The sequence below is a fragment of the Mesoplodon bidens genome (assembly GCF_964165515.1).
Source record: "Mesoplodon bidens genome assembly, chromosome: 1".
Taxonomy (NCBI): Eukaryota; Metazoa; Chordata; class Mammalia; order Artiodactyla; family Ziphiidae; genus Mesoplodon; species Mesoplodon bidens.
In genome coordinates this window covers 181,784,526-181,804,466 of record NC_138176.1, presented here as the reverse complement: position 1 = coordinate 181,804,466, position 19,941 = coordinate 181,784,526, and the positions used below count along the sequence as shown (strand labels likewise).

The 19,941-nt window shown below is 38.4% G+C and overlaps 1 protein-coding gene across 1 annotated transcript in view; it reads right to left on the bottom strand.

The window, feature by feature from the left end:
* Positions 1-19,941, bottom strand: part of MTHFD2L (methylenetetrahydrofolate dehydrogenase (NADP+ dependent) 2 like) — a 136,709-nt gene that overhangs the window by 2,054 nt on the left and 114,714 nt on the right. The window lies entirely within an intron of this gene.

Below are 19,941 nucleotides of genomic sequence, written 5' to 3'. Positions count from 1 at the left end.
ATTAAACATATTAAAATTAACTGAGCAAATACACATAGTCCTGTTCTAAGGTATGAATGAAGACTTCTTATTCAGTGAATATACTCAAAGAAAATGGCAGAGAATTTTCATCAAGTTTTATTTAAGAATGTTCTCACACCCACAATATTACAGGTGAATGGTTTCATGAATTGGTTTAGTGTTTCACTGTGTGAATAAGAACAATGAACTTTTCCCAGATAAGTCTTTTAGTACAAAGTTAGCATAGACAATACTTCTTTAATGCATACTCTGACCTTATCAATCACTTGCTATTTAGATGTATTGCCTTTACAAATTTGCTCGTATATGCTTCTACATAAACGAAATCAGTAGATGTTCCCTAAATCTTAATTAAGCATTACTTTTGTTCAATTTATATTGCCTTCTTGAAATATGGTTTGTAAAATTTACATTTACCTTATTTTAAGTGTATTGGTATAATGCAATATTTTTTTAATAATAGGAAAAGCAAAGGAATAATATTCTTTTACTTGAAGAAAAGTCCAGATAAGCTTGAAGGCATCACACACACACAAAATCCAGCTAGTGTATATCACAAATCTTCTCATGGCATATAACAAAGAAAAGATAAGAATGCTATGATTTAGAAGGTAATATGTTAGTTTTCCAACATGTGCCTCTATACATGAAGCAGGCATGTCCTTTTCCCGCCATACTTCTATCCAATGTACTCTATGCTGTAGAAACACTAGGGTAGGTCAACAGCTATTTCATAAATAGCTACAAATTATCATTCCTTTCATCCTTTGCTCTCGTTATTCCTTCCACCTGGAATACGCTGCTACCTTATCCAAATAAGAAATTCCTTATTATTCTTTAAAAGCCAATAAAATGTTACCTGCCCTTGAAATTTAAAATCTAAAATCAATTTGTAGGAATGTGTCAGTGATTTTGACTAGATACAAACAACATCAAAACAATTTAGTTCAAGTTAATTTACTGAAATTTTCAAACTACATATTTTGCATGATGGTGACAAACTGCATTTTTCATTTTCCAATAAGCTGACTTGATGGCATGAATAATGCCTTCCAGAACTTTTTCTATAGGATTAGAGAAGTAATGCCTTTAAAAATTTCAGCAGATCTCTAGAAGAAATGTACTATACTACTATTATTTACGCTGATAGTATGTAAAATCATATATTTGTAGAGTACTTTGAAATATTAATAAATAAAAATAGAATACTACTGAATAATATGGCAAATTAAGAATCAAGTACAAACTACATCTTCAATGGAAAATAAAATGGTTTATTTCACAATCAAAAGTTAGATAAAATTGGGAATCCATGCTGGGTATACAATAATTTTTTATATAATTTGGTTTTCAACTTTGAAAAATGAAGTGGCTTGGAATTAGGTATATATGGAAAAATAGTAATAACCATAGCCACTATCAGTTGACTACTTGCCAAGAACTTTATACACATCATTTTAATAATTAATATTTAATTATTATTTCATTTTAATAGCTGAAGAAAGTGTGGCTCACTGAAGTTAAAGTGACTTACCATTTTCTAATATGGTACAGACATTATTCACAGCTAGGTTTGAATCATTCTATGATTCCATAATTCTATCTCATCCCAATGCAACTGTATTACCATGACCTGAACAAGTTGAAAAGCCTCAAGAAGGGCTCATGTGCCCCAAATTAACTCAGTTTTCTCAAAGGGTTAAGAGGATATTTTGAAAAAAGAAACAAAGGGGGAGGGAAGTTCTAATATAGTAATTTTCCTACAATTTTACTGTGAGGACTCATAGTTCATCATCTTTGAATTATATCCAGCACTTCAAATTTCAGCTGGCTTAGCAGTGTGAGTTGCTTTCTTTTTTGGGTGAGATTCAGATCAGATAAAGCACTGATCTGGTATTATACCCTCCTCTTTCAAATTATGTTTTTCACAACATGCTTACTATTGCATTCTTTTGCTCAAAAAGTGAGGTTTGAGGTGCAGGAATAGGGAATGAGAATAAGCTGTTGCATGAAATAATACCTGCCCGATATTTGTAGCTCTGTGTCTGTAGTTTTGCACACTTTACTGTGGAAGCTAACACACATTTATCCTGTCCTGTCTATCACTTCATAGAATTAGACTATGTGATAGGTAATGGGTCTTTAACTGACCTGGGCGAGGACTTCTCTGGACATTCATAAGCATTTAGCTGCATCAACAGAGCCTTGTAAATTACTCACTAGGCAGAAGTTTATGACATCACTGTGAACACACCTGGTTATACAAACACTTGTTTCAAATATTTTTATCTTTGAAATAAACTGGACAAATGTGAAGATGAAGTTTGTACACAGTCATGAGAGGCAGATTGTGATAAATCTGTTTTAAAAAATATAAGATCTCTATTCCTTTTAATTTGATTTTCATTAGGTTCTACATCTGAGAAAGAAATGTTAAATTTTTCTGCTGCTGGCTAGTGTTAATGTATTCTTTGTCTATTTACATAAGGACCAAGATATGGAAGTGACTTCTCAAGAGAGATGAGAAATTATCATTGGCCAGTACCAATGGATACAGATGCCAATGCTTAAAAGAAATTCTCTAGTCTAATGATTTTGCATAACTATTTCAAGGCTGTCTTAAGTGACATGTTTATGAAGTACCAGAAGTGGCTTATGAGCTAAACTCAGTCATGTGAGAAAGAGTTAAATTCAATACATGTTTGACGCTCTGAAGAGCATCTTCCCCAGTCATGTCCAAGAGATAGTTAACAAGCATTACATCACCAGAATAACTTCTCATTGGCTGGTCTTTCCCAAGGGCAGACAAGGGTTTGCACCTGTTTGTAGAAGATGATGCTATTAAAGATTAAACCCATTATGTGTGAGGAAAAGGTGTACTACATGCTCCATTGAAAACAATTACAAAAGAATTTTTAGGCAATAGTTTCATTCAGAAACTTATTTACTGTGAGGGAGTATGTGCGGGTTTTAAGGAAAATACTAACAATTCTGTATATATGAGAATCAGGTATTAGATCTTGATTGATATCAGTGCTTTCAAGAGAGGCTCATGAACAGGTATCTCAAAACGAGAGTTAGATTAAATTTCATAAAGTCAACATGAGTTTAGAGTTACTGAAACTGACAATGGAGGCAAGTAAAATAATCACCAAATCCTATTGTTACCTGTGTGGAACTTAACTCTAGGGAATGAGATTTAGATGGAAATGACTTGATAATGTTTAAAGCAGTTACCTGAAAATAAGAATATTTTGATGAAAGGTGACAATTATGATAATTTATCTGAATGACCTCTCTGTAAACTTTTGACCCTGCAAAGTATATTCTATAGATTTCCTTAAAAATAATGCTCTACCAGCCAGATTTAGACATTAGAGAGTGTATGTTCAGTTGTATAGAAAGGAAAGAAATTACCATTTAAAATCAGTCATTTTGGACACAAGATTTGCCTCTGTACATACTATTTTCTTTGACATATACTTCCTGCACTTCTCCATTTGATGAATACTTATTCTTCCTTTTCAGATCTGGCTAAATGTCACTTTCTTAGTGGTACTTGTTAGCTCCCCAGGCTGCGTTAACTGTTCATTCATTGATCCATGAAACTTAGAGTGATTTTCAGTTTGTAGTCATAGAGTATGTTGGAATCTCCTGAGAACTGTAGTCAAACTAGATATGCCCCCTCCCGCCACATGATTCCAGTACACACCACTGAGAATCACTGCTGAAATGAGAGATGTTTCTAACTGGTGGGGGTAGGGGGGAGTATTATACATATAAACAGTGTAGAGTAGATTTAAAACAAGGTCAAAATTCACTGCTTCAGTGAAGGCTACTTCACATGGTGGCCTCAGGTTTCCCAGTCAGGTCCCAGGCAAACCCCAGTGTGCAATACTTGAATGCCCCACTGGTCAAAGCAAGTCACATGGTCAAGCTCAAATTTAAAGACCTGGAATAGGAAGAATGGCAAAGTCACATTGCCAAGAGGATGTGCTTATGAGGACAGAAGATAGTATAGTCATTTTTTATAATCTAATATAATCGTCTCTTGGATTTCAGTCTCTACCTTATTAGCCATATAACCTGCTGCCAGATTTATTCTTTAAAACACAGATTAGGTCATTTCAGCTTATAAACATTTGATGAATCTTGACAGTCATGGCAATTAGGATCTTTTATGATATGGCCCTACATCCATGTTTGCATTATTTCCTAACCCTGGCATATTTTCCTAACCTCATTATTCACTGTTCCCACACATGCTAAAAACTGCCGTGGATAAATTTACAGCAAAAGTTTCATGAGAGAGACAGCCATAGTCACTGTCCCTTTGAAATTACAGTCTAGTTGGGGGCTATATATTACAAATATAATTACCTAAGTAGTAATTGAGCTAAGGCTATGAAATATCCTACAAACAAAATGCTTCCTACAGTGTGAACGTGTTGGGAGGACCTAACTGAGCCTGAGCACATGTGGTGTATCTCTGCCAAGTCCAGAAATCAGAGGATGAAACAAACTTTTCCACGTGAAATGGAGAGGTGAGGAGTAGACAGTGTTCTTGGTCGGGGAACAATGTTTGTGATGAGGTGGAAATAACCTTTCCCCCAGGCAGAAAGTGGCGTGAACTCCTGGGAACACTGCAAGACGGGCAGCAGGGCTGACATGTAGAAGTGAAGAGTGCAGAAGATGACGTGAAAGGGTCTAGCTCGTGTAAAGCCCAGCAGACCATGCTAAAAATTTGGGGCATTTAACCTAAGAGCAATGGTTAAAGTATTTTTATGTTTATTTATTGAAGTATAGTTGATTTCCAATGTTGTATTAACTACTGCTATACAGCAATACAAAAGTGATTCAGTTATACATATATACATACTTAAAAAATATATATTCTTGGGGCTTCCCTGGTGGCGCAGTGGTTGGGAGTCTGCCTGCCAATGCAGGGGACGCGGGCTTGCGCCATGGCCTGGGAAGACCTCACATGCCGCGGAGCGACTGGGCCCGTGAGCCACAATTACTGAGCGTGCGCGTCTGGAGCCTGTGCTCCTCAACAAGAGAGGCCGAGGTAGTGAGAGGCCCGCGCACCGCGATGAAGAGTGGCCCCCGCTCGCCGCAACTAGAGAAAGCCCTCGCACAGAAACGAAGACCCAACACAGCCATAAATAAATAAATAAATAAAATTCTTTTCTATTATGGTTTATCATAGGATATTGAATAGAGTTCTCTGTGCTTTACAGTAGGACCTTCTTGTTTATAAAGTATTTTTAGAATTTGGAAAAAAAATATTCTGAGGCAGGATAAGTCAAATGGGGAAACTACCTATTCTGTGTACATTTTTCTAATGAGATCAGTTTATCATCTGGGACAGAAGGGAGAACACAAAAGTATCAATAGCAACATAAAGTGAGACGTGCTAAGATGGAAATAAACTCTGGTTCTTGTGGGAGCACCCCAAATCAAATGGGTGTCAAAGAAATATCTGTAAAGTGACAGAAAATCTTCAAGATTTTATGGATGTCTGAGGGGGTAAGAAAGAAGGAGAGAATGCAATGTAAACATCGGGAATAATAAAAGCAAAGGGGGCTTCCCTGGTGGCGCAGTGGTTGGGAGTCTGCCTGCTAATGCAGGGGACGCGGGTTTGAGCCCTGGTCTGGGAGGATCCCACATGCCGTGGAGCAACTAAGCCCATGAGCCACAACTACTGAGCCTGCGCGTCTGGAGCCTGTGCTCCGCAACAAGAGAGGCCGCGGTAGTGAGAGGCCCGTGCACCGCGATGAAGAGTGGCCCCTGCTTGCCGCAACTGGAGAAAGCCTTCGCACAGAAACGAAGGCCCAACACAGCAAAAATAAATAAATTAATTAATAAACTCCTACCCCCAACATCTTCTAAAATAAATAAATAAATAGATAGATAGATAGATAGATAAAATAAAAATAAAAGCAAAGGAAATTTGGACTTGACAATGAAGCTGATGCAATGGAGGATCTCAAAGTTCATTATGACCGAAGCACATGGTGGAAACAGAGAGTAGAAAGAGATGAGGCTAGGAAGGTGGTCAGGGGCTGCATGACCCCAAAGTGAGGGGTCAGGAAACTTAGATTGGGTGATGGCAGCTGTAGTTACTGTGTTCAGGGTGAATGAGCTTTTAAAAAAAATATCTTTTGTGAATGAACCTAGGCATTTATATATTTAAGAATAACCAGTTTTGCAAGATGAGAAATTGGAGAGAAAAATGTATGCTACTAAATAATTTTCAGAAGAAAATTTAAAGGAGAAATTCATGTTGTATTTTCATAAAGTTCAGGTTCTTGAATACTATTAAATTATCATTCAAGAAATCCTTTTTCAGCCTGGAAGATATATCTAATCTGCTGTGCTCCCTTTTCTCCACTATAGAGACATCTACTTTTTATCATGTTATTGGCTTCAGATTTCTAAAGGGAAGAATAACACAGGTTTCGCTTGACATAATTTCCAACATTTCTTACTTGAAGTCAACCATCTTTCAATGTCATGATAAGAAGAATAGGTATGGAGCAGAAGATATTCATGTTTAAAATTTGAGGTGATGAGAGGGATGATGAAAGAAACTAGGTGTTCAGTTTATGTGTGTGCCTCAAAAAAATCCAGGGGTGACACAAGGTGTGGAAATATTACTAATGAAGGCTACTTATAACAACATAAGGGACATTAAAATGCCTTTTAACAATTAAGTTAGGAATAAAGGAATAAGTATGTGATCATTAACCTTTTGGCACCAGCAACCCATGCTTCACCACAGGGTGTCTCTGGCGTGTGTGTTCTGCGTCATTTCCTCTGGAAAATTTATGTTCCCAGGTTCCCAGGTCCTGAGCTTAATAACTCTCATCTAAAATACTTTGTTAGGAAGACTCACTAATTCTTAGGCAGATAGTGAATTTCTGCTACAGTACATTATATACTACTCCAAAGTTCCCAAATAATGGAATCTCCATATATACCTAAACAGAATTTAATTTTGCTAATACAGTTTGGAAATTGTATATTCTGGCAAAGTCAAAGAATATATTTGTGTTTTATAAATCTATTTTTGGGTGGAAGAGGAGGAATTGATATCTCAAGTTCCTGTAGTATTGTTTTATTTCCCTTTATATTTTGTCCAATTCTCTCTCTTTCAAGGAAGTACTCTATAGCCCATGTCAGATTTCCAACAATGCTACAACTAATTTTTAAAACCAACCCCCTTCTCCAAAAGGAAAAAGGGGTGATTCCTTATCTGTGGCAACTGAGCAGCAGAAGAAAAACTCCTCATTCCTTTCATATGAATTTCAGCCTCCTCCTATACATGTCCAATTGCCTAAATTAAATGCTTGGAGATTTCCCCTTGCTTCTAAATGCAGTCCATTTAGGCATGACGTCTCAAACATATCCACTGTAATGAAGGAGAGACACGCTTCAGGAAAATGAAGTGCATGAATAACAACCAGAAAAACCTGACTGGCATAAGTCTGGAGAAATAGTATGACTCAGGAGATAGTATGGAAAACACTCTACTTTCTCATATGGTTGATAAAAAAATGGCACTTGAGAGCATGATGAGCCAGACAGAGTAAAGGGCTCCTTGAGAAGTGAATGGCTCGCCACTGAATTCTTGCAAGGCAGCGAGGAATCAGGTGCCCCAGAGACAATTTGCTATGCTTTCTCTTGCAATTACCTAGCTGCCTGATTCTTGGGGTTTCTACAAGGCTTTTGTTTTTTTTACATATATTAAGATATTCATTATCATGGCACCGAGTTGGGTATTAATGGGACAGACAGGATTAAAGCTCTACTGGGGAAAAGAATATGAGACGCTGGTCACATTTCTATAAGTTGTACTTACAAAGACTTCCTTCACCTGTTTACTGTATTACCTGAATGGGTAAGGTGGCTAAGCCTTTTCTTTCTTTTTTGTTTTTGCTTTAGTTACTTTTCTCCTTATGTTAAACAAAATCTACGTATATCCAGCTACTGTATCATAGATATGAATATCCAAAACTGCCACTCATACAACTCGGAAGGCTTTCAATTGAGCCAAATAGCAAATCAATCACCCGATGAAATTTTGAAATTGTTTTCTACAAACTCTGTCTATGACCCACCAGAGGAACCTCCTTTCTGACCATGAATGGTATCAGCCATCATTGCCAGTTTCTATTTTGGTGGGCAGGAGTAGGGAATCACTGCTAGGATATTTCTAGTACTCTATCAACATGACTAAAAATATCTTCCTTTCATGACTTCCTTTACAAAAAATTATCATTTACTCCTGTCATTCTCCCTAATCCTTTTACTTTCCTACCCAATCCTTTTCCTCAAGCTTCTGAACATTTGTACAATAGAGTGGCAAATCTGTAAACTTGATAGGCTATTTGGAGTCTTCTCAAAATCTCTTGGCAGGGTCTTGATCCCAGTAGTCTGTCATGATCAACCCAAGACACTAGGAGATAAAATTTCCCTTCCATAGATATTTTTATTTTTAAAAGGTCCTGAGAAACAACTCCAAAAAAAAAAAAAAATCTCATCCTTCAGTATAAAAGAAGAAGAAAGACTTGCAGAGGCATCAGGCACTTCTCCTGTTCTGGTAGATGGCCTTTTTGTGCTTCAACTTTCACTCTTCTCTATAAAGATAGATCATTCGATGTCAAATACATTCTACTAAAAAGTATGTCTCTAAAGGTTGACCTGATTTCAAAGACATAGACTTCACAGTAAGCATCTTGTCCATGTTGTAAGTAACAAGGTGGCAGTTGGCTCACTGGTAGGGGTTTCATAGTGACCATCAGTGGTTCTACCTGCTTTCTGAAATGACATATGTAGCACTATCACCACAGTATTAGTAATAGTCTAACAGAGGCTTTTGCCAATTTCCATCAGCTTTTAAAAAAATGACTGGAAGAGATCACCTCTGGGCTACAGTGTTAGATCTTCTTTTATACTATAGCTGAACTTTTGAGCTACCTTGTAATCATTTACCACAAAAAGTTGATATTTTGAGTTGGACTGATCAACCATATTGTTATTGACTGAATATTTATGTTCCTCAAAATTCATATGTTGAAATCCTACCCTCCAGTGTGATGGTATTAGGAGGCGGGGCCTTTGGGAGATGATTAGGGGTCATGAGGGTTCCAACCTCATGAATGGAATTAATACTCTTAAAAAAAAAAGACCCCAGAGAACTCTCTTGCTTTTTGTGCCATGTGAAGATACAATGAGAAATTAGCTGTCTGTAATTCAGAAGGGTTGTCACCAGAACCTGACTATGATGGCACTCTGATCTTGGACTTCCAGTGTCCAGAAGTGTAAGAAATAAATGCTTGTTGGTTATGCCACCCAATCTATAGTAATTTGTTATAGCAGCCCAAACTGACTAAGACACATATCATCAAATTAAAATGATTAACACGGAAGCTGAGTTGGTAGAGAGCCAGTCTAATTCTGGTTCTTTACAATGTCATCACAGATTAATAGTTCTCTAAAAGTGATATCATTCCAAAATAGTCTTATTTCCTTAGAAGCTGGTAACATGCTCTTACTCTCCCATCTTGTAGAACAGCGGTCCCCAATCTTTTTGGCACCAGGGACCGGTTTTGTGGAAGACAATTTTTCCACAGGGTGGGGGGTGTGTGGGGGTGTGGGGAATGGTTCAGGTGGTAATGGGGGTGATGATTCAGGTGGTAATGTGAGCAATGGGGAGTGATGGGGAGCGGCAGATGAAGCTTCACTCCCCCGCCCACCGCTCACCTCCTGCTGAGAGGCCCGGTTCCTAACAGGTCGGAGGACTGCTACCAGTCCACAGCCCAGGGGTTGGGACCCCTGTTGTAGAACACACATTTGGGATAAGTAGTACACAAACCACTTCCAAAAGAAGCTTACTTTGACATATAATCTAGAGAATATAAGTTCCGTGAGAGCAGGGACTTTGTCTCTCTGTGCATGGCTATATCCCTAGTACCTGGAAGGTGTGTTGAGTGAGAAATATGTGCTGAGCAAATCAATGTATGACTCAATGGATGTATCACTACTGAATCTGGGTTTCTGTAGATTAATAATGTGTTGGATGCCATCTTGAGTGGGAGATTTTGTTCCCATTAGGGCAACTATAAGGAATTGTTTCTGTAATGTAAGAGTGACATAAGAGATTTATAAGTATCGAGGATGATCATACAAATGACCAATGATATGACTAAGAAGGCTGAGAACTGGTATGGGATGGAGAGACAAAAGAAATGTAGGACAAGAAGCTTACGTTACAGAGGCATACAATTTAGTAGGGAACAACTAAATAAAAGTGCAAGGTAGTATAGGATTAAGAGCAAAAAGAATAGAGGCAGACTGAGATCTGCTACAGGAGTTTGGAGAAGATGTAATAAGCATGAGTACTTTAAAGTTATTCATATGACTGCTGGGTGAAAACATACCTGATCAGAAGAGAGCTGAGGCCAGAAAAGTAATGAGGAGCTGGGTGGTAATTGAAATGTGAAGTTACATATTTCCGGACTAGTACTCTAGTGAAGGGGTCCCCAATCCCTGGGCTGCAGACCGGTCCCTGGTGAGTGGTGGGCGAGTGAGCAAAGCTTCATCTGCCACTCCCCATCGCTCCCCATCGCTCGAGTTACCACCTGAACCATCTTCCTCCCTTTTCCATGGAAAAACTGTCTTCCACGAAACTGGAACTGGTCCCTGGTGCCAAAAAAGTTGGGGACTGCTGCTCTAGTGGGAATGGAGAGAAAGGCTGAACAATGTGCATGTACACAAACACAAACATACACTGTTTTCTGCCAGGTATTATGCTCAGCAAGTCACATACATTGGCTCAGGTGAGGTGATTATTTCATTTAATCTTCATAACAACTCTATAAGATAGGTATTATTTAGCTCAGTTTTTCAGATGATAAAATCAAGTCTCAGAGAGGTGAAGTGATTTGCCAAGATCATAATTGTTTTAAGCAACAGAGCTAGAATTCAAACCTAAATCACCCTAACTCTAAATCATAATCTTTTATGAAAGGTTGTATATAATATAAAAACAGCATGGAGTAAAAGGTAACTCTCAGGTTTTGAATGTACAGCACTATGCATAAATAAGACATCTGCAAGCAACTGTAGTAAAAGAAGAGAAAATACAGACAAAAAGCTGCTTTAAAAGCACTCTGGGCATTTTATACTAGTTTCCTTTATAGTAGTTTCTCAGAAGAATGGTACCTTCTATGTAATTCTAGATTCTCTTCTGTTCTCATATTTTGACTACTGGGTTGGAATTTTGAGGAATAATTCTGACCAGATGGAGTCCCAAATTATAGGGTTCTTTTTGCTCTAGGAGAGATTTATCCAGTGGAGATTCTTTTGAAGAAATCATGGTAAAGCTACAGCTATTTGGGGCCAAATCATGATTATTTAGAATATCATACTTTCCTCATTCAACAATGTTGGACCTATTACTGAGTACATAAGGCCTTTTGTAATTTTTCCTCCTTGCCTTTGATCTGCTGTTCCCTCCATATGGAAAGAGCCCCTTTTTCTTCTCCCACTTTCTGCCCTATATACACATAAATAGATGGAATTCATTGATCCTTTCAGACTCATCTCAGAAGGATTCTAGAACAGGTACCTTCACTCTTGCCTATTTGAAAACTCTTAGAGTCATAAATCATTCTCCTCTTGCTTTTACATCTAATCATTTAGCCAACCATTCTAACTCTCCTTTTAAATTTTATCTACCATCTAACTACCTCTTAATACTTTCACCCATTACCACCCTGGGCCACACCCCATCTTGGATAATTTCTTATCTGGATAATTACAATGGGCTCTTAACAGGTACCCAATTTACATCCTCACCTCTCTAAGGTCTATTTGCCATTCAGAAAGCCAGGGTTATCCTGGTAAAATGCAAAAATACCATGTCTTTGGCCTGAATCCTCCAATGCCTTTCCATTGCACTTAGAGTAAAATTCAAATTCCTTTCCATGGTCTGTAAGGCCGGTCATGATGTCGCACCCCTACTGCTACCTCGTTGAGTTTACATCCGAGCATTCTTCCCCCTATTTATTCTGTCCCAGTTACAGTGGCCTTCTTCAGCTTATCAAAACCAGCAGCCACACTGCACCTCAAAGTTTTTACACGTGCTGTTCCATGTGTCTGGACTGTTCCTCCCCCACATATCCACATGGCTTTCTCCCTCACTTTGTTCAGGTCAGCAGTTAGCTTTCTCTGACCACCCTTTCTAAACAACCTCACTCCATAAATCTATAGCCCCCCTTTTCTTGTTTTATTTTTGTAACATTAAATACTGCCTAATATAGTATATGTATATATTTGTTTATTATCTGTCTTCTCCAACCAGAAAGTAAGCTACTTTTGGGGAAGGACTTGGCTTATTTCTGTCACTGTTGCGTCCCAAGTGCCTATGACAATGCCTGACACGTAGCATCTCCCACCCCCTCCTGCATCCCATCCCACAGTTCCTCTCTGGCCTCCAGGAATTCCTGAGAGGACCCTGAGCAGCCCCTCCTCTTCCCACTGTCCTCCTCAGCATTTTTTAGAAAGGGTTATTGTGAGGGGCCAGAGAACCCCTAGGCCTCTACTGTGCAGGGAATTGTGGGCCAGAGAGAAATCACTGCCAGGGGTGGGCTCAGCTGTTGTCTCCCCTTCAAGGCTGGACGTGTCTCGTTCCTGGGGCAGTTTAAGAAACGAGTGGGTTATAGGCCTGGAGTGGATGGACAGACCAGCTCAAGGTTTGGCCTTCTCTTTCTTCTTACTTTCCCAGGGTGGCTGGGCTAGACGCCCCCTTTTCCCTCTCTCTCTAGGACCAACCACTCCTCATCCACAAATCCCTCCCTGAGTTCAAGCACAGACTCCATCATGAAAACTGTTTTCCTTGGTAGCTTAGTGAGCTGGTGCTGGTCCTGCCTCCCTGTGAAGCTAACCCAGCCGCAGGAGGGCACTTGGCCCCACTGCCTTCCCAGACTGTCCACAGGAGGGTGCCCAGCAGGGTAGCACACAGGGCCCCAAAGGAGGATCTGAAGGGCGAGCAGGGCACTGAGGAGCAGAAGCCCAGGTATGAGAGTCCCTGTCCCCATCCCTGCCTGCACTGTGTCTCAGGCTGAACCTAAGATCCTGCATGCCATGTTCTTTTAAAAAAAAAAAGTATTGAGATATAATTGACATTGTGTAAGTTTACTGTGTACAAACCTGTTAATTTGATACATTTATATATTGCAATATGATTACCACTGTTAGTTAACACCTTTATCATGTCACAGAATTATAATTTCTTTTTTGTGGTGAGAACAACTGGTCTTTTAGCAAGTTTGAAGTTTATAATATAGTATTGTTGACTATATCATTATGCTGTGCATTAGATCTTCAGAACTTATTTATCTTCTAGTTGCAAGTTTGTATCCTTTAACATCTCCCCAATTCTCCCACCCAGCCCCTAGTAACCACCATCCAACTCTGTTTCTATGAGTTCAGCTTTTTTAGATTCCACATATAAGTGAGAGCATAGAGTATTTTTCTTTCTCTGTCTGGCTTATCTCACTAGCATAATGCCTTCAAGATCTATCCACGTTGTTGCAAATGGCAGGATTTCCTTCTTTCTCATGGTTATATAATATTCCATTGTATATATATCACATCTTGTTTATCCATTCATCTATTAAGGGACAGAGGTTATTTCCATATCTTTTGTGAATAAAACCGCAATAAACATGACATATCTTTTTGATATCCTATTTTCATTTCCTTTGGATATATACCAGAAGTGGGATTGCTCATAAAATCAACATACAGAAATCAGTTATGTTTCTATACAACAATGAAATATCTTAAAATGAAATAATGAAACTATCTTGCTCACAATAGCTTCATAAATCAATAAAATACTTAGGAATAAACTTAACCAAGGAAATGAAAGATCTGTACAATGAAAACTGCAAGACTTTGAGGAAAGAAATTGAAGAAGACACAAATAAACAGAAAGATATTCCATGTTCATGGATTGGAGGAATTAATATTTTTTAAATGTTCATACTACCCAAAGCCATTTATATATTTGGTTCAATCTCTACCAAAATTTCAATGGCATTTTTCACAGAAATAGAAAAAAAATCCTAAAATATGTATGAAAACACAGAAGACCCTGAATAGCTAAAGCAGTGCTGAGAACAAAGATGGGGGCATCACACTCCCTGACTTCACACTATATTACAAAGCTACAGTAATGAAAGCAGTACCATGCCAGCATAAAAATAGACACACAAACCAATGGAAGAGAATTGAGAACTCGGAAATAAACCCCACATACAGGGTCAACTAATATTTGACAAGGGAGACAAGAATACTCAATGGGAAAAGGGTAGTCTCTTCAACAAACAATGCTAGGAAAACGGGATAACCACATGAAGAAAAATGAATTGGAGCCCTTTCTCACAGCACTCACAAAAATTAACTTGAAATGGATTAAAGTCTATTTAAGACCTGATACCATAAAACTCCCAGAAGAAAACATAGGGAAGAAGCTCCTTAATATTGGTCTTAGCAAGAATTTTTTGGATATGACACCAAAGCACAAGCAACAAAAGTAAAAATCAACATTAAACTAAAAACCTCTAGTACAGAAAAAGTAACAACAAAATGAAAAGGCAACTTACAGAGTAGGAGAAAATATTTTCAAACCACATATTGGATATGGGATTAATATGGGATTAATAACCAAAATATATAAAGAACTCATACAACTCAGTAGCAAAAAAACCCCCAAACAACCCAATTAAAACAATGGGCCAAGGAACTGAATGGATATTTTCCCAAAGAAAACATACAAGTGGCCAATGGTACATGAAACATTGCTGAACATCACTAATCATCAGTGAAATGCAAATTAAAACCATAGTGAGATACCACCTCACACTTGTTAGAATGGCTACTATCAAAAAAAAAGAAGTAAGTTTTAGCAAAGATCTGGAGAAAAGGGAACACGTGCACTGTTAGTGAGAATGTAAATTGGTACAACCACTGTTGAAAACAGGATGGATTTCCTCAAAAAATTAAAAATAGATCCAGCAGTCCCACTTCTGGGTATATATACACAGGCTGTGTTCTAACAGCAGGTATCTCACCTTGCCTGGCTGGGCATATGCAAAAAATCTTAACACTTTAACCAGGAGAAACATGGGTCTTTGGGACCCTGTGCAGCCCTGGGCCCCAGGAACAGTAGCCAAGAGCTTTCTCATAGGCTTTTCCCCAGGTCCTACAAGTATGACCCAGGCCTTCTTGACTCAGGCTGCCTTAAAGTACCATTGTCCCCATGACTGGGGTCTCTGTAGGCTGTGCCCAGGCCTGGCCCTTGGTCTTCAGAAGAGCCTCATGGCAATGGCAATAGCTCCATCTCCCGAGGCCGGGGGCCCTGAGTCTCAGTCAGACCCCTACACTGTGGCCCCCTGCCCACCTCTTGGCTGACATGGCCCAATTCAGCCTTGGCTAACCTACTCTCTGTTGCTATCCCATTTATCTGGTGTCCCAGCTTTACCCTTAACCTGGCCTGGAACACTCTGGGAGCCCTTTCTCAGTTTGTGTGCCACTGTGAGACCAGCAGGGGCAGAGGGAAGCTTGTGGACCTGAGCCAGCTGGCTTTCCTCCCAGCATACCACCCTGAAGGCCTCCTGCTCTCCTGCCACATCTCACTGTGTAGGTTTCTCTTTCTTACCAGTCAAAATAAGTAGTAAGTCATGGGCCTTTCCTTCTCAGGACATGTTGCAGATGGTCCCTGGGCCAAGGAGTGTCTCCTGACCTGCTCCCTTTGTTATTTTTCTACTTCTGGACACACTGCATGACATACACTTCAATAAAAAGTATAGCCTAGTGAATTAGAAGGGCTACTGAAAACATCAGTAATAATCAAGAGCCTGAAAGTAAGGTCAGTAAAGGTGGAGTTACAAAAAATGGAAGCCCCAAAAGGTCTTGATACAATTTTTGACATTGCATGAAGTAGTCAAAAAGTGTCTAGTCTCTGCCAATGATTGAATAATAAAAATGAGTGTAACTAGTTAGAACCAGATAGTTTGATGAGGCTATACTGACTATGCAAATTCTATTGCAAATCTACATATCCTTTACCTACAGAGAGATCAGAGTTAATCCTGTAAAAACTGAGTCAAGACATAACTTCGCTGACACTAGGCATCCACTAACCCCCTAGGGAAAAACAAAGCAGCTCATGCTTTGAAACTGACTAAAAAGTAAGCAGACAATGATGAGATTGTCCTTGAGGTTTTCATAACAGAATGAATTTAGGATAGACTGAATGGTATATGGATGCTGGATGAAGAGATCTTTTTTTTTCCCAAGTAAGAGATTGGTCTTCAAGTTCTTATATACAGAATGGATTGTTATTCACCCAATATGGTGCCCATCTAGAGACTATAAATTCCACATCTTTTTTACTCCCACATAGGAGCAGCCATGTGACTATGTTTAGGTCAATAGGATGCTAGCAGAAATGATTCGTGCACCTTCCAGTTCAATTTTCTCAAAAGTGAAGTCACTTGCCTTCGTCTCTCTTTCACCTCCATGGAAGGAACCATGGATGAGGAGGCAATTCAATTGTGTGGATAACAATGCTCAAGTGGAATAGTGTTACAGGCTGAATGGTGTCCCCCCAAAATTCATACATTGAAGTCAACCTCAGTACCTCAGAATGTAACTGTATTTGGAGAGAGGGTCTTTCAAGAGGTAATTAAGTTAAAACAAGGCCATTGGTGTAGGCCTTCATCCAATATGACTGGTGTCCTTAGAAGAAAGGAAATTTGGACATAGGCATGTACAGAAGGAAGATGATGTGAAGATACAGGGAGAAGATGACCACCTATAAGCCAAGGAGAGGGGCATTAGAAGAAATAACCCTGGCCACACCTTGATTTCTGACTTCTAGCCTCCAGAATTATGTGAAATAAATTTCTGTTGTTTAAGCCACGCAGTCTGTGGTACTTACTTACGGCAGTTCTGTCAAACTAATATAAAAAGTAAGATGGATGAAACCAGTATCCCTGAATGAAGCAGAGCTGATTGTCTGCCTAACTCTGGACTTTTATGAGAGTGAACTAAACTATTCTGTTGAGTTCATGTATTTTGGTGTCCCTTTGCTATAGCAGCTTAAGCTATACTCTAGTATAATACTTAGAGGGGGAAAAAAGGGAAACAAGCATTTAACAAGAGAGAAGGAGCGAGGCAAACCATCATATATTCACTGGACATAACCAGGAACTAGGACCTCAGCATGGAAAATGACTGATAAAAATTTAAGTGCATAAGTCATATAGTCCTCAAAGTATGTAAAATATGCATACACAAAATGTCTAGAAGCAACTGTAGTTATAAAAAAACAACTATTGATTGTGTTAGAGATTAGACACATAAAACGTGGCTTCTTTATTCTGATAATTTAAATCAGTTCCATTAACAATATATGTACGTTTAGACTTACCTCTATAATTTCTATTTACTATCCTATAAGTTTAAGTCAGCAAAGAGAATCATGCTTAGACATTAACCCCGCCGATTCTGATTCTGAGAAAAGTGCTACACACTGTTCCTCCTTCCCATCTCTTTGCTTTCTTCTCACCAGTTCTTCCCAGCATTGTCTTACTCCCTGCTTTCTTACAGACCAGTAAGTGGAGCAGAGTGGTCAGGGATGGAAGAATTGAAGACAAGGAGGAGAGATGGGCAGAAATACAGAGCAGACATTTCACTTCCTTTCATTCCACCTCAATCCCTGCAGAATTCATCACAAGACTGAAGCAAAGCTATTGGAGCTTCCAAAAATTATAGACATATCTGTGTGTTATCTACAAGGTGTAAATGAGGCATATGAATGTTCACCAGTGTGAACAAGCTTAGCTGAAGTAACAGCATAGGAAGTAATTAATTAATTAGATTGTTCAGCTGACCAAATCCATTCAGTGAATGGCTGTTATAAAAGCATCGTAATTATGTGCTTCTGAGTCCTGGCCCATAGACTGTTTTCCAGCTCATTATTCAGAAGAAGCAGTTTACACCTCATACCACATCATCTCTTATTTCTGTTTCATGAGAATACAGCCTTCTTTGTTAGGAATGTATGAATTTCCTTTCAAAGCTACCAATAGAAAATGATTAAAAGAAATTCCAAGTGAAAGTGGGTATGCCACATTGTTTTGTTTTAAATCTATATTAGCAAATGTAAGGTTTTCAGAAGGTTATTTATTTTATGATTGCTTGATTGAAAAACAATTTTTCGACATACACAGTAATTTTATCACTGATGTTTTAAAATACCGTTTCTTCTTGTAATGTCTTAAATTGAAGGGGGGAGGCATGTTCAAGTAATTGAAAGGTAGCAGTAAGCACCTGTCAGATGCTGGAAGCAATGATGAGCTATCTTGAGTTCCATAACTGAGGATCAATACAAAACAAAATACCACTTTAGTAATAACTTTAAGGCTTTATTAATTCCTCAAAGCACCCAGAGAGGAATGGTGTTGCACAGAGGCCTAACTTGGATCTATTTTGAGAAAAAGCACTAGTGTGGATTTCCTAGAAAAGGTGCTAAGCAAACAATGCCTCCAACACTGCATAACCTCCATGGGTAGTAATACTGAGAAACTGTAATCAAACACAATTGAATAATCGTGTAGTAGAGGTGATTATGACAGCGGATATGAATTTGAACTATATGACCACTAATTTCATGAATTTTATTGAACATAGAGATAAATGCAGGGAGGGCTCACTTTTTACAGTAATGTAAGAGCATAAAAATGACTGTGCAAGCTGAAACAGTGCAAAGTAATCTTAATAATCAATGGGAGGATATTACATTTGCTCAACGACCTTTAAAATTTTTTTGTCAAAACACTAAAAACTCTTTTACTGTGGTTTACAAATGTGTAGAGAATTGAAAATAATAGTAAAACTAGTATTTATTATACCATAATTTAAACATTAGAAACATTGAGAATCAAAGTGTTTTCTTTATTTGTAAAAATCTTATGAAGAGTAGTTTGAATACTGCTTTTCTTCCCCTGGTCGTATACCTTATAACACAGAGGTAGTATCTCTTTTATGACTTGATGAATTGTCAGATTCCTTTCTAAGTTTGGATTCACTTCCAACATTTTGTCTTTGCCCTTTCTTATGTCATGAAATATCTCTGAGAGTTCCTTTAATGTAGAGTTTTATGCCAGTGTCACTTCCTCTGGGACACTGTCATCCTTTCAGTAACAACCACTTTCCTCATTTATGTCGATAAGTTCGTCTGGCTGTATATCTAGAGTCTCAAATGGCAAACAGTGGCACTGTCAACATCCCATGGTCAGCTATTTCAAATTTCACTTTCAGAATTATCACTTTTCATTTCTTTGCTGGCAATTCTCTCTTTGCATGATCTATTTTTGCAAAATGTTATGTGGTTTATCACTGAGAAACAAAGAGTCAACAGAACTACACACTTTGCTGTCTGAACTGAATAACAGATGTGCCATGACCAATCGCCCACAGACTTTGAAAGAATTGGTATAATTGGTCACAGATCATGATGCACATTTGTTACTGACATAATGATTTGTGCCCCGAAGAGCTAGCAGAGAAGTTTGCACTTGATGCAATTACTAACTAAAATTCAAATCAGTCTATTGGGGGACTGGTGTTATTTAGCTAATCCGTGGTAATTGAAATTTGTGTATATCAGAACCATGCAAAGTGAGGACTGTTGTACACCAATACTGTTGTTTAGGCACTTTAAAACCTGCTATTATACATAAGGTGGGTGGGGGATAAAAGAAATAATTCAACGTCCTGAAAGGAAAGTATTAACCAAGTGAAGTATAGGACAGTCGAAATAATAGAGGGTAAAAATGA